The sequence below is a fragment of the Staurois parvus genome, unplaced genomic scaffold, assembly GCF_062004578.1.
Source record: "Staurois parvus isolate SC_StPar_1 unplaced genomic scaffold, SC_StPar_1.0 ptg000394l, whole genome shotgun sequence".
NCBI lineage: Eukaryota > Metazoa > Chordata > Amphibia > Anura > Ranidae > Staurois > Staurois parvus.
In genome coordinates, this window is record NW_028318190.1 from 4,087,393 (window position 1) to 4,109,813 (window position 22,421).

The following is a 22,421-nucleotide window of genomic DNA, read 5'->3' on the forward strand; positions in this document are numbered from 1 at the left end:
TATAGTGTGGCATGACCGCGCAATTGTCATTCAAGATGGGAAACACTGAAAGCTGAACATTGGCCTGGGCAGGAAGGGGGTGAAAGTACCTGGTATTAAAGTGCTTAAATGTCAGTTCAAAAACATAATTTCATGTATGTATATTTCATGTGCATTTTATATACTGCACACACATAAAATGCATGTTTTCATGTACCTATATAAAACAGGAATACCACAAAATTGGGTTAAGGGTATGCCCGCTTTTTGGGATTCCATTTACAGGCACGTAAAGTTCTTCCTTAAATGCCAGTTTGACTATTATTTACAATTTACTATCAAAAACATAAATTTCAGTTAAATTTACTATCAAAAACATAAATTTAAGTAGTTTGTTTTTTACCTTTAGTTAGAAAAAATATATACAGTTGTGTTCAAAATAATAGCAGTCAGACATCACTAACCTGATCAATCACTGTTTTGGTAGAAATGATATTTCTACATGGCAAACCATTTACTAGCAGGTGTAGTAGAGTAATAGAAATCCAACAGACCCAACAGTCATGACATGCATGCTGCTGATTCTGTGTAATTGAATCACTAATTGAAAGGGGCATGTTCAAAATAATAGTGTGGAGTTCTATCAGTGAGGTCAGTCATTCTTTGAAAAACACGTGGCAATTATTGCCCTTATTTAAGGAAGGAAGGCATCAAATGTTGTACATGCTGGTTACAGTGCATTTCTCTCTGAAATTCTGAGGAAAATGGGTCGTTCCAGACATTGTTCAGAAGAACAGCGTACCTTGATTAAAAAGTTGATTGAAGAGGGGAAGACATATAAAGAAGTGCAGAAAATGATAGGCTGCTCAGCTAAAATGCTTTAAAATGGCAACCAAAACATGAAAGACATGGAAGAAAGCGAAAAACTACCATTCGAATGGATAGAAGAATATTCAAAATGGCCAACAATCAGCTCCAGGAAGATCAAAGAAGGTCTAAAGTTACCTGTGAGTACTGTTACAATTAGAAGACGCCTATGTGAAGCCAAGCTATCTGCAAGAAGCCCCCGCAAAGTCCCACTGTTGAAAAAAAGACGTGCTGAAGAGGTTACAATTTGCCAAAGAGCACATTGACTGGCCTAAAGAGAAATGGCGCAACATTTTGTGGACTGATGAAAGTAAGTTTGTTCTTTTTGGGTCTAGTGGCCGGAGACAGTTTGTCAGACGACCCCCAAACACTGAATTCAAGCCACAGTACACTGTGAAGACAGTGAAGCATGGTTGCGCAAGCATCATGATATGGGGATGTTTCTCACACTACGGTGTTGGGCCTATTTATCGCATACCAGGGATCAAGGATCAGTTTGAATACATCAGAATACTTGAAGAGGTCATGCTGCCTTATGCTGAAGAGGAAATGTCCTTGAAATGAAACAAGACAACGACCCCAAACACACCAGTAAACGTGCAACATCTTGGTTCCAGACCAACAAGATTGATGTTATGGAGTGGCCAGCCCAATCCCCGGATCTTAATCCAATAGAAAACGTGTGGGGTGACATCAAAAATGCAGTTTCTGAGGCAAAACCCAGAAATAGAGTACTGTGGAATGTAGTCCAATCATCCTGGGCTGGAATACCTGTTCACAGGTGCCAGAAGTTGGTTGACTCCATGCAACACAGATGTACAGCAGTTCTCAGAAACAGTGCTTATACAACTAAATATTCATTAAGTGATTCAAAGGAAAGCAAAATCTTCAAACATTTTTCAGTTTATATAGTGAATGTTTGAGTTTGTAAAGAAGAATATAAACACTGCTATTTTTTTGAACAGTCTAATATTCACTTTTCTTCAATTTTTTTAGAGGAACAACACAAATTTGATCTATTTTTCTTCATGTTTTGATTTGAAATGTGTAGTGTTCCCAATGCATTTGTGTGTATGGAAATAAGCTATTAGAAGGATTTTGAGCTTTATTCACTTTTTTCAACACACTGCTATTATTTTGAACACAACTGTATATAAATATTACTATCATTCTATGAATTTTGAGTATTATGTTTATAGATTGATTGCAAGCTGTTGTGTATAAATATAGGCCTGTCACAAACACTGATGGCGACCTCTAGTGGCCCACTGGCAGGAGTCCCCCAGGGCGCAGAGTCTAAGCCCAGGTCTGCTGGTTCACCAGAGCCCCTGATGGTGGGGATGGACTTGAAGCAGACCAGGACGCGACCCCTGAGTGACACCAACCATGGTAAAGGCAACCGCCAATGGCGTGTAGCGGGTAGGAGCCAGATGTGAAGAGGTGTGACATGGTCAGGCAAGCCGGGTAGGTAACAACGAGGCAGACGGTACAGATCGGTAGACAAAGCGTAATTGGGTCACAAGCCGGGTTCGGTAACAGGAGGTCAGACAAAGGGAGCAGGCAGAGGATGGTCAGGGCGAGCCAAAGTTCAGGGCAGGAGAAGACAGCGGTATCAGGTCCAGGCAAGGTCAGCAACAAGGCAATCAGCATACAGGAAGAGCAGGAACACAGGAACAGAGAGAAGACCATCAGGCAACTTGTGTCTGTGCAGGGCTGGTTTAAGTAGCCGCCCGGCGCTGACAGGCACGCCTGGGTCCTAGTGCCTGCCCAGCGCCATCATAGGTGACAGGCATGCCTGGGTCCTAGTGCCCGCATGTCTTGTCGGACACCTACGCATGTGCAGACTCATGGTAGTAGCTAACCAGACTTGGTTTCCCGGGCGTATAGCCAATTCTCCCTTTCTCCTCCTATCAAATGCTCTTTTGTTATCCTCCTGGGCCTTAGTTACTGCTTCCTGTAGTAATTTGCTGTTAGAGGAAAATAATTTTACAATATCTTGCGCTGCTCGTACTGGGTTTTCCAGAATTAAATCCAGAAGGAAAGTGGGATGGAACCCATAATTGGCATAAAATGGTGATTGTTTTGTTTTGTGGCGGAGTGCTTTACATTATTGTTGGCAAACTCAGCTAGAGGTAGGAGTGCCAAGCAGTCATCTTGGAAGAAGGATGTATAACACCTGAGGTATTGCTCCAACGTCTGATTGGTCTGCTCCGTCTGCCCATTCGTATGTGATATGCCGAGGAAAATGATAACTTGATTTCCAGCATTTCACACAAGGCTCTCCAGAATTTAGACGTGAACTGAACTCCATGATCAGATACTATATTTCTAGGTACCCTATGCAATCTTACCACTTCTTTGATGAAAAGCTGTGCAGTCTCAGAAGCTGATGGTATATTTCTGAGTGGCAGAAAGTGTGCCATTTTAGATAAGCGGTCAACCACCACAAATATTGCTGTGTGGCCTTGCGAAGGTGGCAGCTCCACAATGAAATCCATGGACACCATCCTCCATGGTCTGTCAGGTACCGGTAAAGGCCAGAGTAGCCCCCAGGCTTTACTCTGTGTAGGTTTGCTCCTGTTGCAAATGGTGCAGGTCTTGACGTATGTTTCACAGTCTTTGACCATACTTGGCCACCAAAACATGCGCTGGGTCAGTTCCAAAGTCTTGCTGATTCCGAAATGCTCTGCCAGTGGATGGTCATGGCAGTAGCCCAAGACCAGAGTTCCCTCAGGGACCACAATCTATTCCCCTTTCCATAACAACCCTTCTCGACTTTATACTGGGATTCCAGATGAGTTGGGGGCCCCCATAGATGCGGCTTGTAGCTTGGACAGGAGCTTGGACTGTAGTAGCAGGACGTTTCCTGCAGGCAAAATAGTATCAGGCTTCAGAATTTCTTTTGGGTCTTCAAACATTTGTGACAGAGCGTCGGGTTTCGTGTTTTCGGAGCCTGGCCGATAAGTTATGTGGAAGGAGAACCGTGAGAAAAACAGCGCCCATTGGGCTTGCCGTGGTCTGAGGCGCTTGGCCGTTCTTAGGTACTCCAAGTTCTTGTGATCGGTGTAAATCAAAACTGGATGCCGGGCTCCCTCCAGCAGATACCTCCATTCTTCTAGTGCGGTTTTGATTGCTAGAAGTTCTCGATCCCCAATATCTTAATTCTTTTCTGCGTGGGAGAGTTTCCGGGAGAAGGCGGCTATTGGATGGATGAGGTCTTTGATGCCACTTCTCTGTGACAGGATAGCCCCTACTGCGCATTCTGATGCATCTACCTCCAGAATGTAAGGTAGAGATGCGTCCGGGTGACTCAAGATGGGCCTGTTGTGAATAATTTTTTCAAGGTCTCGAAGGCCGTCTGTTCTTCTGGCGTCCAATGGAAGCGTAACCCTGATTTAATAAGCTGAGTGATGGAGGAGACCAAGCCCGAGAAATTCTTAATGAATTTTCTGTAAAAGTTTGCGAATCCCACGAACCGTTGAACTCCCTTCTTGTCTGTGGGAACTGGCCACTCCAGGATTGCGGAGACCTTCTGGGGATCAATGGCAACCCCTGAGGTGGAGATGGTCAATCCCAAGAACTGGATGCTATCTTGCTCGAAGCAGCATTTCTCTGCCTTGGCATACAGGCCGTGCTGCCGAAGCCACTCCAGCACATTTTTTACATGGTCTCAATGAGTCTCCAAAGACGGGGAGAAGATTAGGATATCGTCAAGGTAGACAATCACGAAGATATCCAAATAGTCCTTGAAGATGTCATTTACAAAGTGTTGGAAAGTTGCTGGCGCATTGCACAATCCGAAAGGCATCAGCAGGTACTTGAAATGCCCAAATCTGGTACAAAAGGCCGTCTTCCACTCATCTCCCTCACGAATACGGACCAAATTGTAGGCACCTTGAAGATCCAACTTAGTAAAAATAGAAGCCGCCTTTAACCTTTGAAACAACTCGGGAACCAGAGGAAGAAGATAACGATTCTTCACAGTAACCTTGTTTAATTCCCGGTAGTCTACACAGGGTCTCAGCGAGTGATCTTTCTTCTCTACAAAGAAGATCCCGGCTCCTGCCGGAGACATGTACGGGCGGATAAACCCCTTCTTGAGACTCTCCTCAATGTAATCCTTCAGAGCCCCCAACTCTCGTTCCGACAGAGGGAAAATCCGGCCAAAAGGAATCTCTGATCCTGGGAGGAGGTCTATTGGGCAGTCATATGCTCGATGTGAGGGAAGGATGTCTGCTCCTCGTGGGCTGAACACATCAAGATAGGAGTGGTAAGCCGGTTGAATTGTTTGGATCAATTCTTTGTTCATGGTCACACAGCATAGGGACTGGGTGACTCCGGGCGTCTTGAGACAACAGTATTTTTGGCAGTAGGAAGACCTAAACTGAATTGCACCAGTCTTCCAATCAATGTGAGGGTCATGGGCTCCCAGCCAGGGAAGTCCTAAGATTACTGGAAATAGGGGTGACGCGATGGCGTCCAAACGAATGAACTCCTGGCTCAGCTATTGTAGTGTGGATTGGAGGGGTCTCTTGGTTTACCAACCCAGACTTTATCCGAGACCCGTCTGCCAAAAAGATATTCAGGCCTTGCTCCTTGGTCTGCAATGGAATCTGTTGCTGGGCTGCAAAACCAAGATCAACAAAGCAGCTGCAGGCCCCCGAATCAATTATGGCTGTCGCTGATACGACTTGTCCGGGAAGTTGGAACGAGACAGGCACAGCTAGATGAGTTAAGTTGTTTAGACAGGCAGGAGATACAGCAGATGCAACAGATGGACATTTACTCATCTTTTCAGGGCATGTACGGACTATATGACTAGCTGCTCCACAGTACAGACATAACCTGTTCAGTCGGCGCCTCTGACGTTCCTCAAAAGATAGAGAGGGCCGCATTAGACCAATCTGCATTGATTCTGGACCTTCAGCCCCTTCCTGACCTGGATTTCTCATTGGGGAAGTAGAGTAAAGCAGAACTCAGGGTAACACACATGTGGGCCTAGCCACTTGATTGGCCCTTTCTTGTCGGCAATCCCGAAGCCTGCGATCGATTTGGATGGCTGTGTGGATTAATTCCTCCAGGGTGTCTGGAATGCCAACTCTGGCCAGCTCATCTTTGAATGGTTCGGACAGGCCCGGACAGAATTGGTGGCGCAGTGCTGCGTCGTTCCACTGCGTGTCCCCACTCCAGCGCCTGAATTCAGCCGCATAATCCTCCGCTGCCCGGCGGCCTTGTTGCAGGGAATGCAGGTTCGCCTCAGCAGAGGCGGCTCGCTGTGGATCATCGTAGAGGAGTTCCATAGCCTTGAAAAAGGATGACACAGAATTTAAACTGGGATGATGATCCTCTAGTAACTGATGGGCCCAGCCTTGGGGTTCTTCCTGTAATAACGAAATGATGAACCCCACTCTTACGGACTCTGAGAAAAAGGTTCGGGGTTGGAGGTCGAAGTACAGCAAGCAGGAGTTCCGGAAGGCATGAAACTTCTTCCGATCCCTTTTTCCCTTTTGCAGGGTTTTCACCGCCTGGGTGAGTGCTGCCAGATGCTGGCATATTTCGTCCAGCGGGGAAGGACCTCTTCCTGACTCAGTCATGGCCTGATGGTTCTGTCACGAACACTGATGGCGACCTCTAGTGGCCCACTGGCCAGAGTCCCCCAGGGCGTGGAGTCTAAGCCAAGGTCTGCTGGTTCACCAGAGCCCCTGATGGTGGGGATGGACTTGAAGCAGCCCAGGACCAGGTCACGACCCCGGAGTGACACCAACCGTGGTATAAAGGCAACCGCAAATGGCGTGTAGCGGGTAGGAGCCAGATGTGAAGAGGTGTGACGTGGTCAGGCAAGCCGGGTAGGTAACAACGAGGCAGACAGTACAGATCGGTAGACAACGCGTAATTGGGTCACAAGCCGGGTTCGGTAACAGGAGGTCAGACAAAGGGAGCAGGCAGAGGATGGTCAGGGCAGGAGAAGACAGCGGTATCAGGTCCAGCAGGGTCAGCAACAAGGCAATCAGCATACAGGAAGAGCAGGAACACAGGAACAGGGAGAAGACCATCAGGCAACTTGTGTCTGTACAGGGCTGGTTTAAGTAGCCCGCCCGGCCCTGACAGGCGCGCCTGGGTACTAGTGCCTGCCCAGCGCCGTCATAGGTGACAGGCGCACCTGTGTCCTAGTGCCCGCCTGCCTGCATGTCTTGTCGGACACCTACGCATGTGTAGACTCATGCGTCGCGGTGGTCCCTGACAAGGCCTTTCTACTTTTAGGGTGTAGGTCCTTTCATTTCTTCATCCCTTTGTGGGAATTTGTTGTTTCCAACATGCAGAAGCCAGTTTGTTTGTTTTGTTTTTTTTCAAACTTTGGTTGCATGATGGATCAGGTCTACTGTAACAGTAGCTTATACCTTGTAGGACCTGTACTGTCCAGGTTTACATTATACTTCACTAGCACTTTGTAAACTTCTTAGACCAAGTGGACTGGTTAGTAGTACCCTTGTGGTAGTTGATAAAGCCACCATATAGTCTAGCTGTAACACTTTTTCTTCAGACACTGTAGTATCGACCTTTTGTGTTGTCTAGATTTGTCATTGGAGTATAAAGTCCTCTCTTGGGTCTTTCCATTACTATACATCTTTGTAGTCTCTCGTGTGACTGTCCTGGAGGATGGCTTGGGAAAACAAGTTCTTTCCATGATAACTCCTTTTGTGGGAATTCTCGGCAGCAAGGTCCACATCCCCCACCCTAACCCCTCCCTCGCACTGGACACCTTAGCTGCCATTGTGCTATATGCTGTGCCTTTAAAGAGGAGTGGGCTTCCTCCAGGCTCACCAGTCTATCCATTATTATGCATGTGATTCTGCTATGGAGTTAGGGGTGCTGTGAAGAGGCTCCGCAGCTTATGCATGTATTTTTAAATGTGTGCAAACTAAACCCCTATCTTTAATGTGAACTGTTAGACAGGATAATTTGGTTGGTTTCAGGCTGATTGGTAAGTTGAGCTGGGACTTTCTTTGTTGTTGCTCGCATTGTGCCTACTAATGGTGCCAACATCTGTAGCCTGAACTTGTGTTATACCCTGCTCTTAGGGTGCTTTCTGTCTCCGGAGTCCTCTTTGGCCTTGTTGAGTATGGCTGGACTTTCCCCCCTTTTCGCTGAGGTTTTTACCACGGTCATGCAAGTCTTAAAGCTGTATTAAACCCAAAAGCAAATATTTATTATATTACAAATTACCAATTCTTAGATGTGGTGGCTGCATTAGTATTATTTTTTATGCTTTCTTTCCCTTATTTTTACCTGGTGATCTGTCCAGTAAGTCTTATTTTTCAACAGAACAGCTCTTTTACAAATGTAGCATTTATAGGGATGAGACAAACCATTTACCACAGATTGGGGTGCTTACTAGAGATGAGCGAAGTATTGAAAAATTCGATTCGGCTGATTCGGCGAATTCCAGTATGAAATTCGATTCGATGCAAATTTCTTCGCTACGAAGATGGCTTATAAAAAGGGTTTCTAGGCTTCAGAGAGCCTTTAAATTAGTGCAGAACACTGTACCTTTAATTTAAATGCCCTTGGAGATCAGGAAGGAGAAGGAGAAGGAGAAGGATGAGAAGAAGGAGAAGGAGAAGGATGAGAAGAAGGAGAAGGAGAAGGATGAGAAGAAGGAGAAGGAGAAGGATGAGAAGATGGAGAAGGAGAAGGATGAGAAGAAGGAGAAGGATGAGAAGAAGGAGAAGGATGAGGAGAAGGAGAAGGATGAGAAGAAGGAGAAGGAGAAGGATGAGGAGAAGGAGAAGGATGAGAAGAAGGAGAAGGATGAGAAGAAGGAGAAGGAGAAGGATGAGAAGATGGAGAAGGAGAAGGATGAGAAGAAGGAGAAGGATGAGAAGAAGGAGAAGGATGAGAAGAAGGAGAAGGATGAGAAAAAGGAGAAGGATGAGGAGAAGGATGAGAAGAAGGAGAAGGATGAGAAGAAGGAGAAGGATGAGAAGATGGAGAAGGAGAAGGATGAGAAGAAGGAGAAGGATGAGAAGATGGAGAAGGATGAGAAGAAGGAGAAGGATGAGAAGAAGGAGAAGGAGAAGGATGAGGAGAAGGAGAAGGATGAGAAGAAGGAGAAGGATGAGAAGAAGGAGAAGGATGAGAAGAAGGAGAAGGATGAGAAGAAGGAGAAGGATGAGAAGAAGGAGAAGGAGAAGGATGAGAAGAAGGAGAAGGATGAGAAGAAGGAGAAGGATGAGAAGAAGGAGAAGGAGAAGCAGAAGGAGAAGGATGAGAAGAAGGAGAAGGATGAGAAGATGGAGAAGGAGAAGGATGAGAAGAAGGAGAAGGAGAAGGATGAGAAGAAGGAGAAGGATGAGGAGAAGGAGAAGGATGAGAAGAAGGAGAAGGAGAAGGATGAGAAGGAGAAGGAGAAGGATGAGAAGAAGGAGAAGGATGAGAAGAAGGAGAAGGATGAGAAGAAAGAGAAGGATGAGAAGAAGGAGAAGGATGAGAAGAAGGAGAAGGATGAGAAGAAGGAGAAGGATGAGAAGAAGGAGAAGGATGAGAATAAGGAGAAGGAGAAGGATGAGAAGAAGGAAAAGGAGAAGGATGAGAAGATGGAGAAGGAGAAGGATGAGAAGAAGGAGAAGGATGAGAAGAAGGAGAAGGAGAAGGATGAGAAGAAGGAGAAGGATGAGAAGAAGGAGAAGGATGAGAAGAAGGAGAAGGATGAGAAGAAGGACAGTTCTGTGACAGTTTCTGTCTATTTCTGACAGTTCTGGGACATTCACTCCATACAGCGGTTTCAACCGCTGTATGGAGGGAATGTCCCAGAACTGTCAGAAATAGACTATTTCTGACAGTTCTGGGACATTCACTCCATACAGCGGTTTCAACCGCTGTATGGAGGGAATGTCATAGAACTGTCAGAAATAGACTATTTCTAACAGTTCTGGGACATTCCTTCCATACAGCGGTTGAAACATTGTATCTATTTGTTTCCATAAATGGATTCATTTATGGAAACAAATAGATACAATGTTTCAACTGCTGTATGGAAGGAATGTCCCAGAACTGTCATAAATAGTCTATTTCTGACAGTTCTATGACATTCCCTCCATACAGCGGTTTCAACCGCTGTATGGAGTGAATGTCCCATAACTGTTAGAAATAGACTATTTCTGACAGTTCTGGGACATTCACTCCATACAGCGGTTGAAACCGCTGTATGGAGGGAATGTCATAGAACTGTCAGAAATAGACTATTTCTAACAGTTCTGGGACATTCCTTCCATACAGCGGTTGAAACATTGTATCTATTTGTTTCCATAAATGGATCCATTTATGGAAACAAATAGATACAATGTTTCAACCGCTGTATGAAAGGAATGTCCCAGAACTGTCATTAATAGTCTATTTCTGACAGTTCTATGACATTCCCTCCATACAGCGGTTTCAACCGCTGTATGGAGTGAATGTCCCAGAACTGTCATAAATAGTCTATTTCTGACAGTTCTGGGACATTCACTCCATACAGCGGTTGAAACATGTATCTATTTTTTTCCATAAATGACATTCTGCATATACACTTAGAGGAGCGCTGCAGATACACTTTTTGCTGGCTTGGAATTATTCTTATTTTCATCCTACTTCTTCTTCTTCTTATGAGGATGAGGATGAAGAAGAAGAAGTAGGATGAAAATAAGATTAATTCCAAGCCGGCAAAAAGTGTATCTGCAGCGCTCCTCTAAGTGTATTTGCAGAATGTCATTTATGGAAAAAAATAGATACAATGTTTCAACCGCTGTATGGAGTGAATGTCCCAGAACTGTCATAAATAGTCTATTTCTGACAGTTCTATGACATTCCCTCCATACAGCGGTTGAAACCGCTGTATGGAGTGAATGTCCCAGAACTGTCAGAAATAGTCTATTTCTGACAGTTATGGGACATTCCTTCCATACAGCGGTTGAAACATTGTATCTATTTGTTTCCATAAATGGATCCATTTATGGAAACAAATAGATACAATGTTTCAACCGCTGTATGGAAGGAATGTCACAGAACTGTTAGAAATAGTCTATTTCTGACAGTTCTATGACATTCCCTCCATACAGCGGTTGAAACCGCTGTATGGAGTGAATGTCCCAGAACTGTCAGAAATAGTCTATTTCTGACAGTTATGGGACATTCCTTCCATACAGCGGTTGAAACATTGTATCTATTTGTTTCCATAAATGGATCCATTTATGGAAACAAATAGATACAATGTTTCAACCGCTGTATGGAAGGAATGTCACAGAACTGTTAGAAATAGTCTATTTCTGACAGTTCTATGACATTCCCTCCATACAGCGGTTTCAACCGCTGTATGGAGTGAATGTCCCAGAACTGTCAGAAATAGTCTATTTCTGACAGTTATGGGACATTCACTCCATACAGCGGTTGAAACATTGTATCTATTTTTTTCCATAAATGACATTCTGCAAATACACTTAGAGGAGCGCTGCAGATACACATTTTGCCGGCTTGGAATTAATCTTATTTTCATCCTACTTCTTCTTCTTCTTCTTCTTCTTCTTCATCCTCATCCTTATAAGAAGAAGAAGAGGATGAGGATGAAGAAGAAGAAGAAGAAGTAGGCAAAAAGTGTATCTGCAGCGCTCCTCTAAGTGTATCTGCAGAATGTCATTTATGGAAAAAAATAGATACAATGTTTCAACCGCTGTATGGAGTGAATGTCCCATAACTGTCATAAATAGACTATTTCTGACAGTTCTGGGACATTCACTCCATACAGCGGTTTCAACCGCTGTATGGAGGGAATGTCATAGAACTGTCAGAAATAGACTATTTCTAACAGTTCTGGGACATTCCTTCCATACAGCGGTTGAAACATTGTATCTATTTGTTTCCATAAATGGATTCATTTATGGAAACAAATAGATACAATGTTTCAACCGCTGTATGGAAGGAATGTCCCAGAACTGTCATAAATAGTCTATTTCTGACAGTTCTATGACATTCCCTCCATACAGCGGTTTCAACCGCTGTATGGAGTGAATGTCCCATAACTGTCAGAAATAGACTATTTCTGACAGTTCTGGGACATTCACTCCATACAGCGGTTGAAACCGCTGTATGGAGGGAATGTCATAGAACTGTCAGAAATAGACTATTTCTAACAGTTCTGGGACATTCCTTCCATACAGCGGTTGAAACATTGTATCTATTTGTTTCCATAAATGGATCCATTTATGGAAACAAATAGATACAATGTTTCAACCGCTGTATGAAAGGAATGTCCCAGAACTGTCATTAATAGTCTATTTCTGACAGTTCTATGACATTCCCTCCATACAGCGGTTTCAACCGCTGTATGGAGTGAATGTCCCAGAACTGTCATAAATAGTCTATTTCTGACAGTTCTGGGACATTCACTCCATACAGCGGTTGAAACATTGTATCTATTTTTTTCCATAAATGACATTCTGCATATACACTTAGAGGAGCGCTGCAGATACACTTTTTGCCGGCTTGGAATTATTCTTATTTTCATCCTACTTCTTCTTCTTCTTCTTATGAGGATGAGGATGAAGAAGAAGAAGTAGGATGAAAATAAGATTAATTCCAAGCCGGCAAAAAGTGTATCTGCAGCGCTCCTCTAAGTGTATTTGCAGAATGTCATTTATGGAAAAAAATAGATACAATGTTTCAACCGCTGTATGGATTGAATGTCCCAGAACTGTCATAAATAGTCTATTTCTGACAGTTCTATGACATTCCCTCCATACAGCGGTTGAAACCGCTGTATGGAGTGAATGTCCCAGAACTGTCAGAAATAGTCTATTTCTGACAGTTATGGGACATTCCTTCCATACAGCGGTTGAAACATTGTATCTATTTGTTTCCATAAATGGATCCATTTATGGAAACAAATAGATACAATGTTTCAACCGCTGTATGGAAGGAATGTCACAGAACTGTTAGAAATAGTCTATTTCTGACAGTTCTATGACATTCCCTCCATACAGCGGTTGAAACCGCTGTATGGAGTGAATGTCCCAGAACTGTCAGAAATAGTCTATTTCTGACAGTTATGGGACATTCCTTCCATACAGCGGTTGAAACATTGTATCTATTTGTTTCCATAAATGGATCCATTTATGGAAACAAATAGATACAATGTTTAAACCGCTGTATGGAAGGAATGTCACAGAACTGTTAGAAATAGTCTATTTCTGACAGTTCTATGACATTCCCTCCATACAGCGGTTTCAACCGCTGTATGGAGTGAATGTCCCAGAACTGTCAGAAATAGTCTATTTCTGACAGTTATGGGACATTCACTCCATACAGCGGTTGAAACATTGTATCTATTTTTTTCCATAAATGACATTCTGCAAATACACTTAGAGGAGCGCTGCAGATACACATTTTGCCGGCTTGGAATTAATCTTATTTTCATCCTACTTCTTCTTCTTCTTCTTCTTCTTCATCCTCATCCTTATAAGAAGAAGAAGAGGATGAGGATGAAGAAGAAGAAGAAGAAGTAGGCAAAAAGTGTATCTGCAGCGCTCCTCTAAGTGTATCTGCAGAATGTCATTTATGGAAAAAAATAGATACAATGTTTCAACCGCTGTATGGAGTGAATGTCCCATAACTGTCAGAAATAGACTATTTCTGACAGTTCTGGGACATTCACTCCATACAGCGGTTTCAACCGCTGTATGGAGGGAATGTCATAGAACTGTCAGAAATAGACTATTTCTAACAGTTCTGGGACATTCCTTCCATACAGCGGTTGAAACATTGTATCTATTTGTTTCCATAAATGGATCCATTTATGGAAACAAATAGATACAATGTTTCAACCGCTGTATGGAAGGACAGTCCCAGAACTGTCATTAATAGTCTATTTCTGACAGTTCTATGACATTCCCTCCATACAGCGGTTGAAACCGCTGTATGGAGTGAATGTCCCAGAACTGTCAGAAATAGTCTATTTATGACAGTTATGGGACATTCACTCCATACAGCGGTTGAAACATTGTATCTATTTTTTTCCATAAATGACATTCTGCATATACACTTAGAGGAGCGCTGCAGATACACTTTTTGCCGGCTTGGAATTAATCTTATTTTCATCCTACTTCTTCTTCTTCATCCTCATCCTCATAAGAAGAAGAAGTAGGATGAAAATAAGATTAATTCCAAGCCGGCAAAAAGTGTATCTGCAGCGCTCCTCTAAGTGTATTTGCAGAATGTCATTTATGGAAAAAAATAGATACAATGTTTCAACCGCTGTATGGAGTGAATGTCCCAGAACTGTCATAAATAGTCTATTTCTGACAGTTCTATGACATTCCCTCCATACAGCGGTTGAAACCGCTGTATGGAGTGAATGTCCCAGAACTGTCAGAAATAGTCTATTTCTGACAGTTATGGGACATTCCTTCCATACAGCGGTTGAAACATTGTATCTATTTGTTTCCATAAATGGATCCATTTATGGAAACAAATAGATACAATGTTTCAACCGCTGTATGGAAGGAATGTCACAGAACTGTTAGAAATAGTCTATTTCTGACAGTTCTATGACATTCCCTCCATACAGCGGTTTCAACCGCTGTATGGAGTGAATGTCCCAGAACTGTCAAAAATAGTCTATTTATGACAGTTATGGGACATTCACTCCATACAGCGGTTGAAACATTGTATCTATTTTTTTCCATAAATGACATTCTGCATATACACTTAGAGGAGCGCTGCAGATACACTTTTTGCCGGCTTGGAATTATTCTTATTTTCATCCTACTTCTTCTTCTTATGAGGATGAGGATGAAGAAGAAGAAGTAGGATGAAAATAAGATTAATTCCAAGCCGGCAAAAAGTGTATCTGCAGCGCTCCTCTAAGTGTATCTGCAGAATGTCATTTATGGAAAAAAATAGATACAATGTTTCAACCGTTGTATGGAGTGAATGTCCCATAACTGTCAGAAATACACTATTTCTGACAGTTCTGGGACATTCACTCCATACAGCGGTTGAAACCGCTGTATGGAGGGAATGTCATAGAACTGTCAGAAATAGACTATTTATGAAAGTTCTGGGACATTCCTTCCATACAGCGGTTGAAACATTGTATCTATTTGTTTCCATAAATGGATCCATTTATGGAAACAAATAGATACAATGTTTCAACCGCTGTATGGAAGGAATGTCCCAGAACTGTTAGAAATAGTCTATTTCTGACAGTTCTATGACATTCCTTCCATACAGCGGTTGAAACATTGTATCTATTTTTTTCCATAAATGACATTCTGCAAATACACTTAGAGGAGCGCTGCAGATACACATTTTGCCGGCTTGGAATTAATCTTATTTTCATCCTACTTCTTCTTCTTCTTCATCATCCTCATCCTTATAAGAAGAAGAAGAGGATGAGGATGAAGAAGAAGAAGAAGAAGAAGTAGGCAAAAAGTGTATCTGCAGCGCTCCTCTAAGTGTATCTGCAGAATGTCATTTATGGAAACAAATAGATACAATGTTTCAACCGCTGTATGGAAGGACAGTCCCAGAACTGTCATTAATAGTCTATTTCTGACAGTTCTATGACATTCCCTCCATACAGCGGTTGAAACCGCTGTATGGAGTGAATGTCCCAGAACTGTTATAAATAGTCTATTTCTGACAGTTCTTGGACATTCACTCCATACAGCGGTTGAAACATTGTATCTATTCTTTTCCATAAATGACATTCTGCAGATACACTTAGAGGAGCGCTGCAGATACACTTTTTGCCGGCTTGGAATTATTCTTATTTTCATGCTACTTCTTCTTCTTCTTCTTATGAGGATGAGGATGAAGAAGAAGTAGGATGAAAATAAGATTAATTCCAAGCCGGCAAAAAGTGTATCTGCAGCGCTCCTCTAAGTGTATTTGCAGAATGTCATTTATGGAAAAAAATAGATACAATGTTTCAACCGCTGTATGGAGTGAATGTCCCAGAACTGTCATAAATAGTCTATTTCTGACAGTTCTTTGACATTCCCTCCATACAGCGGTTGAAACCGCTGTATGGAGTGAATGTCCCAGAACTGTCAGAAATAGTCTATTTCTGACAGTTTGGGACATTCCCTCCATACAGCGGTTTCCGGCAAAAAGTGTATGTGCAGAGTTCCTCTATTCTGCAGATACACTTAGAGGAGCTCTGCAGATACACTTAGAGGAGCTCTGCACATACACTTTTTGCCGGCTTGGAATTATTCTTATTTTCATCCTACTTCTTCTTCTTCTTCTTCTTCATCCTCATCCTCTTCTTCTTCTGAGGATGAGGATGAAGAAGAAGAAGAAGAAGTAGGATGAAAATAAGATTAATTCCAAGCCGGCAAAAAGTGTATATGCAGAGCTCCTCTAAGTGTATGTGCAGAGCTCCTCTAAGTGTATCTGCAGAATAGAGGAACTCTGCACATACACTTTTTGCCGGCTTGGAATTATTCTTATTTTCATCCTACTTCTTCTTCTTCATCCTTATCCTCTTCTTCTTCTTCTGAGGATGAGGATGAAGAAGTAGGATGAAAATAAGATTAATTCCAAGCCGGCAAAAAGTGTATGTGCAGAGCTCCTCTAAGTGTATCTGCAGAGCTCCTCTAAGTGTATCTGCAGAATAGAGGAACTCTGCACATACACTTTTTGCCGGCTTGGAATTATTCTTCTTTTCATCCTACTTCCTCTTCTTCTTCTTCTTCTTCTTCTTCTTCATCCTCATCCTCATCCTCAGAAGAAGAGGATGAGGATGAAGAAGAAGAAGAAGAAGAAGAAGTAGGATGAAAAGAAGAATAATTCCAAGCCGGCAAAAAGTGTATGTGCAGAGTTCCTCTATTTCTGACAGTTCTCTGACAGCTTCTTCACATGTACAGCGGTTGAAACATCTGTATCCTAAATGGAAACTAATAGATACAATGTTTCAACCGCTAAACATGTGTTCCTTCTGTCAGAGAACTGTCAGAAATAGCGGAGCTCACTGCAGGGACACTTTTGCCGGCTGATCGGGAAATGTTCGATTCGCGCACCCGAAGTAGGCAAAATTTCGGATTCGACGCGAATCGAATATTTCCTGAAATTCGACTCGAATTCCGGTTCGCCTGGTTCGATTCGCTCATCTCTAGTGCTTACAATGATCGGCTTTTATTTATTTATGAAAAGCCTTTATCCCAAAAGGAAAACAAAACGTTGCTGTAACAGCTTATAAAGTGTGAGCTGGAGTTCAGCTTTAGTATCTAAAATCTGTCCCATGGATGTCAAACTGGCAGCCCTCCAGCTGCTGCCAAACTACAAGTCCCATGAGGCATTGCAAGACTGACAGTTACAAGCATGACTCCCAACGGCAGGGGTATGATGGGATTTGTAGTTTCGCAACAGCTGGAGGGCTGCCAGTTTGACACCCTTGTGCTAGTCCATTTAACACTCCCTTCCTCCCAGGGAGGCAATGCTGCTATCCAAAAGGTGCCCCTATGTTCAGTGGGGCATTCTTAATACAGGAGGTGTGTTACTGGCCAGATCACCAGGTGAAAACAGATGGGGAAAAAAGCCTAAAAAAAATAAACTAATGCAGCCATCACATCTAATGATTGGCAAGCTGCAATATTCAGTATTCCATTTTTTAGTTTGGGGTTAAAACCACTTTAATGACCAGAATCACCCAGACCAGAAACTACAAGTGCAATCCCATGCCCTTTCATGCAGATTCTATATATCAGATTTCCAAGCATCCTTAGCGGTTTCCAAGCCATCGTCCACAGAGACTGTCTGATTCTGAGTCTCTCTATTACTGGACTGATGAGCTTGCAACTGAGGACTTACAGACTTCTGCCAATATTTTCAAGTTAAAAGGAGATAATTTTGGCTGGTATAGATGCAGTATACACCACTTCTGAAACTAGAGATTTAGCCTGTTGTTTCTGTCACTGCTGTTGTTACGGTCTTCGGTCATTTAAAACTTCAAAAGGACACAAAGACCTTCCCTGCATGGATCTGAACAGATCTCCAAGCACATCCCCAAGTGTGCATTCATGCAGGACCGATGCGCAGATCAGATTGCAGACAGAATACGTTCTGATCCATGCACAGATGTACACGCAGGGATGCCCTTAGACATCCATACAACCATCTGCCTGTCATTGATTTGAACAGGCTGCCTTCACATGGCTGCACAGATCACCTCTGCTACTAATGTGGCTAAACAGGGTCCTTTGCAAGGGTATAAGAAAACAGTACTCCTTGTGAATAAGGCATATATTAAAAGTATATTTTTTTTTGTAATTTGTCTTGTTCAATATAACACAATGGTATTTCTGGTACAGTGTATGTAAAAATGTTGCACATTTTTTTTTTATGTGACACTGAAAAAAATAAATGAGAAAAAAAAGAAAAACAAAACAGCGAAGGGGAGATGGAGAATAATGAGTTAACTAAGGCAGCCCATAGATGCTTTCCTTCAACCAGCAGGTTGAACAAATCCCGATTTCCCCCATTTGATGTGTATGGGGGAATCCTCCCGCTGAGTTACTGTGTTCTGACAGCTGGGAGACTTCCCTGCCATCAGAATACACTGATCAGTGCTGCCGCCTATAGCCAGCACACTGATCAATTGTGAAAAACCTGACAGGTTGGTTGTACAAAAGTCAATTGGTAGATCGACATCTGTACAAGCAGTCTGCCCATACATGTATTGAAATTCATCGGGTCCCTGTTGATCTTCAATCCATGTATGGCTGTAGTAACTACAGGTGTAGCAAACAATTGGGGGAAATTTACTAAACCTGGTGCACACACAATCTGGTGCAGCAGTGCATAGTAACCAATCAGCATCTAGGTTTGAGCCTGGGTTCATACTGATGAGATTGCGGAATTCGTAGCGGTATCTGTGGGAATTCCACACCGCATCACAATTGCATCCGGTTCATGTGCACCGCTGCAGGTGTGTATGTTAACACCCGAGATCGGTCCGCATAGGTTTGAATATACTGTACAGACCAAAAAAAAAAAGGGTTCTGCACCTTTTTGGTGCGGATGCAGTGGGATTTGAGCCATACAAATGTATGGCTCAAATTGCATCACACAGAATTTGCATGTGATTTGCACAGGAATGCGGTGCAATTCTTGTGTGAATCACATGCAATGTGCCGCACCGCACAAGTGTGAATCTAGGCTAAGACTTTGAAATCGCGTGACTTCACAATTTTAAAGTTGGACTTCAGTGCGACTTCAAGTACGACTTGTAAGACATCTGTGCAATTTCATGTACAGATGTCTATGCAAGTCACACCCTAAATCGCCAAACGTAGTGCAGGAACTACTTTTCAAATTGGTGTGACTGTGACAAAGTTGGAGTGGCACTGATTAGAATGGTTCCATTGCCAATCATTGAGTGCAACTTTTCATGTGATTTGAACTCTCAAATCGCATGACAAGTAGCATCCGTGTGAACGGGGGCTTATTGTCAAAGCTTAATTGAACAAACTAAGCTGATTGGTTACTATGCACAGCTGCACCAGATTGTGTTTGCACCAATCTTAGTAAATCCCCCCCCGGATTCCTATCCAAAAGTGTTATTTTACATAGGAACGGTTGCATTTTGACAGATGTTCATGCTGTGTAAAACACTGCAATTTCCAACTGCAACTTTGACAGCCAGTATTTGCGGAGATTAGAGGCAAAGGGTTGAATCCAAGGAAAAGGGGGGAGGAGCTGAACATAGGAAATACATCCATATCTCCTATGTTCAAAATCCTGAAGTGCTTAACCACTTGCCTACCAGGCACTTTCACCCCCTTCCTGCCCAGGCCAATTTCAGTGCTGTCACACTTTGAATGACATTTGCGCTTTCATGCAACACTGTACACATATTACATTTTTATCTTTTTTTAAACAGATCGAACTTTCTTGTGGTGGTATTTAATCTCCACTGGGTTTTCTATTTTTTGCTAAACAAACCAAAAAAAGACCACATTTGTTTTCTTAGTTTTTGTTATGAAATTTTGCAAACACATTTTTCTTCTTCACTAATGTGCATTCTGGACAAGTAATCCGCCTGTATATTCATACATCCGGGCACATATACTGCTGTTAACAGCTGTAAGTTTGATTGAGCCCATTCCATAATCGGTGCAAACTCCCTCAAAAGAGAAGCACTGCGAGCTCCCCCTTGCTTGCGTCTGTAGGCTACCGCCTTAATATTGTCCAACTTCATAAGAATGGCCACACCCTGAACGAGACTCTTGAAATCTAGCACGTTGGAGACCATATTGGAAGCCAGGAACAGCAATTGGTTATGGGCCCAGTGGTCTTTGCATAAGGTTCCTCAACCCATTTCACTGGCATCTGATTGGACTACCAGCCATTGCGTTGTGAGTAGAGATTGGCACTGTTGTAGATTTTGTTCTCTTGACCACCAGTCCAGACATGTCCTCATCCTGGATGTGATCTGGATACTCTGCACAAGACCCTCCAATTTCCATTGCTCCAGTAGCCCAATCTGAAATGTACGCAAATTTCACTGCACCCATTTGACCATTGCTATGGTTGAAGTCGTCATCCTGAGAAGCCACATGCATTCTATTGCTGGAAGGCATAATTTCCTCTGAGCCACTGACAGTGCTCCGAATGAAAGGATTCCGGTCTTCTGGTAACGAAAATCCTAGCAAAAGCAGTGGCACTCCTGCACCTTCAGGGGATATCCCTACCTTCTCTGCGAGTGCTGGTCTTTTGAGGGGGTAGGGATACTGACACTGCTGAAGGGAAGAAAAAAAAAAAAAGATATACCTGAGGAGAGGGAGCAGCAGCCATAAACAGGCTGGGCAGCGAGGAGACAGCACACACTGCAGGAGATGCTTTCTGACCAAAAGCATCTGTAAATTTGTCTCCCTTAAGCCTGGTTCTGCCTCCCTCCTGATTGGCTGGGCAGCTCTGCACATGCTCAGTGCAGGTTCCCAGCCTGCGCTCCACTCTGGCTCACATCCCCTCCGGAACAGGGGCATATCTTCAGCAGAGGGCAGAGCGGGGCTCCCTACACCTCAAGCAGATTGCGGATTACAGCAGGGACCACATCCAGCCTGTGGATGCTTCTGAACGGACAGCTAGCCCTTTGGACCGGTTAGGAGGGGAGGCCCTGTATGTCCTAACACAGAAGGAAAGAAAAAGAAATGCTGAGGCTACAGGCGGGCACAATTTTATGAGTTAAGTCCTGATTGCAGGGGGTGGGTGGGGCCTCACCCAGCTGTGCTGCCATGAAGCCATCAGGGGAAAAAAAAAAAAAACAGACACTGCCATTACTATTGTCCCATAAGAGAACCTATCATGGGAGTTTATTGTGGAGACTTTACAATCACTTTAACATCTTCACTTTGGGCAACAAGGCATTTCAAGCAGGTTTTATTATTACGACTGTGCACTATGCAGGATGTGAGGTTTTTTTTTACCGTTTCCTGAACCTAAAAAATGCAAAATACACACAATTTCAGATTCTGAATGGAATCTACCACTAGTCTGTGCTAATTGTGGATGCAGACTCTTCTGCTGATATCCATTGAGAAACACACCGGGGTTGGTTTACTAAAGGGGCTGTTCACTTTACAAGGGAATTTTCCCTTAGCTTAGTGAATGAGGTGAATTTCTGTTGACTTATGATCCAACTATGTGCAAGAAAACAGTTTTTTTTTTATCCTTGAAAGTGATTGGGTATTCTTTGCAACGTGGAAAACCTTGTGCTCTGTGCTTAGTGTAAAAAAAACAAACGAACACAATAGTTGTTGTAGTAATGATAATAGTAGTAATAGAGGGCAGCAGCATACACAATATCCAAAAACAAAATGCTGTGCTAGCCTTTTAAATATAAACAATCGTGCAATCATAAATTATAAAAAAATTAAAAAAAAAAAACAGACCTTCACTTGTCTGCCCTACTGTGCAAATACATAAAGTGATTCATGCTTTTAAAAGCAGACCATCATTTTACTGCACTACTGTGCCAACCCAATATATAAAGGGGGTTGATTTACTAAAGCTGGAGGTTTCAAAATCTGGTACAGCTGTGTATGGTAGCCAGTTTCTAACGTTAGATTGTTCAATGAAAGGATAAGTTTGCCTTTGGGAACACGTTACATGTTCCACGCGTTCTTAGGGTGTAACATGTTCCCAATGCTGCAGCTGCTGCCTGATTCCCCCCCCCCCCTCCTCCCTATTGACAGAAGTACGGTGAGAAGTTCCCCATACTAGCGGTCACACCATCCACACAGCTGCACCATTGATTCAGTGTTCTGTTAATCAATGAACTACAAGTCCCCACAGCCTTAGTGGCTGTCACCTTGTAGTTCTCAATGGACAACCACAGCACTGGCTGACCCCGGGCCCTCGGGCAGTGCCAGAGTGCTCGAATGGTCAGTCCGCCCCTGGACTCGTGTCTTTTGGCTATTCCTTTGTACCAGTGCCTTGAAAAAGTATTCATACCCCTTGAAATTTTCCACATTTTGTCATGTTACAAACAGAAAACATAACTGTATTTTATGTGATCGACTAACACAAAGTGGCACATAATT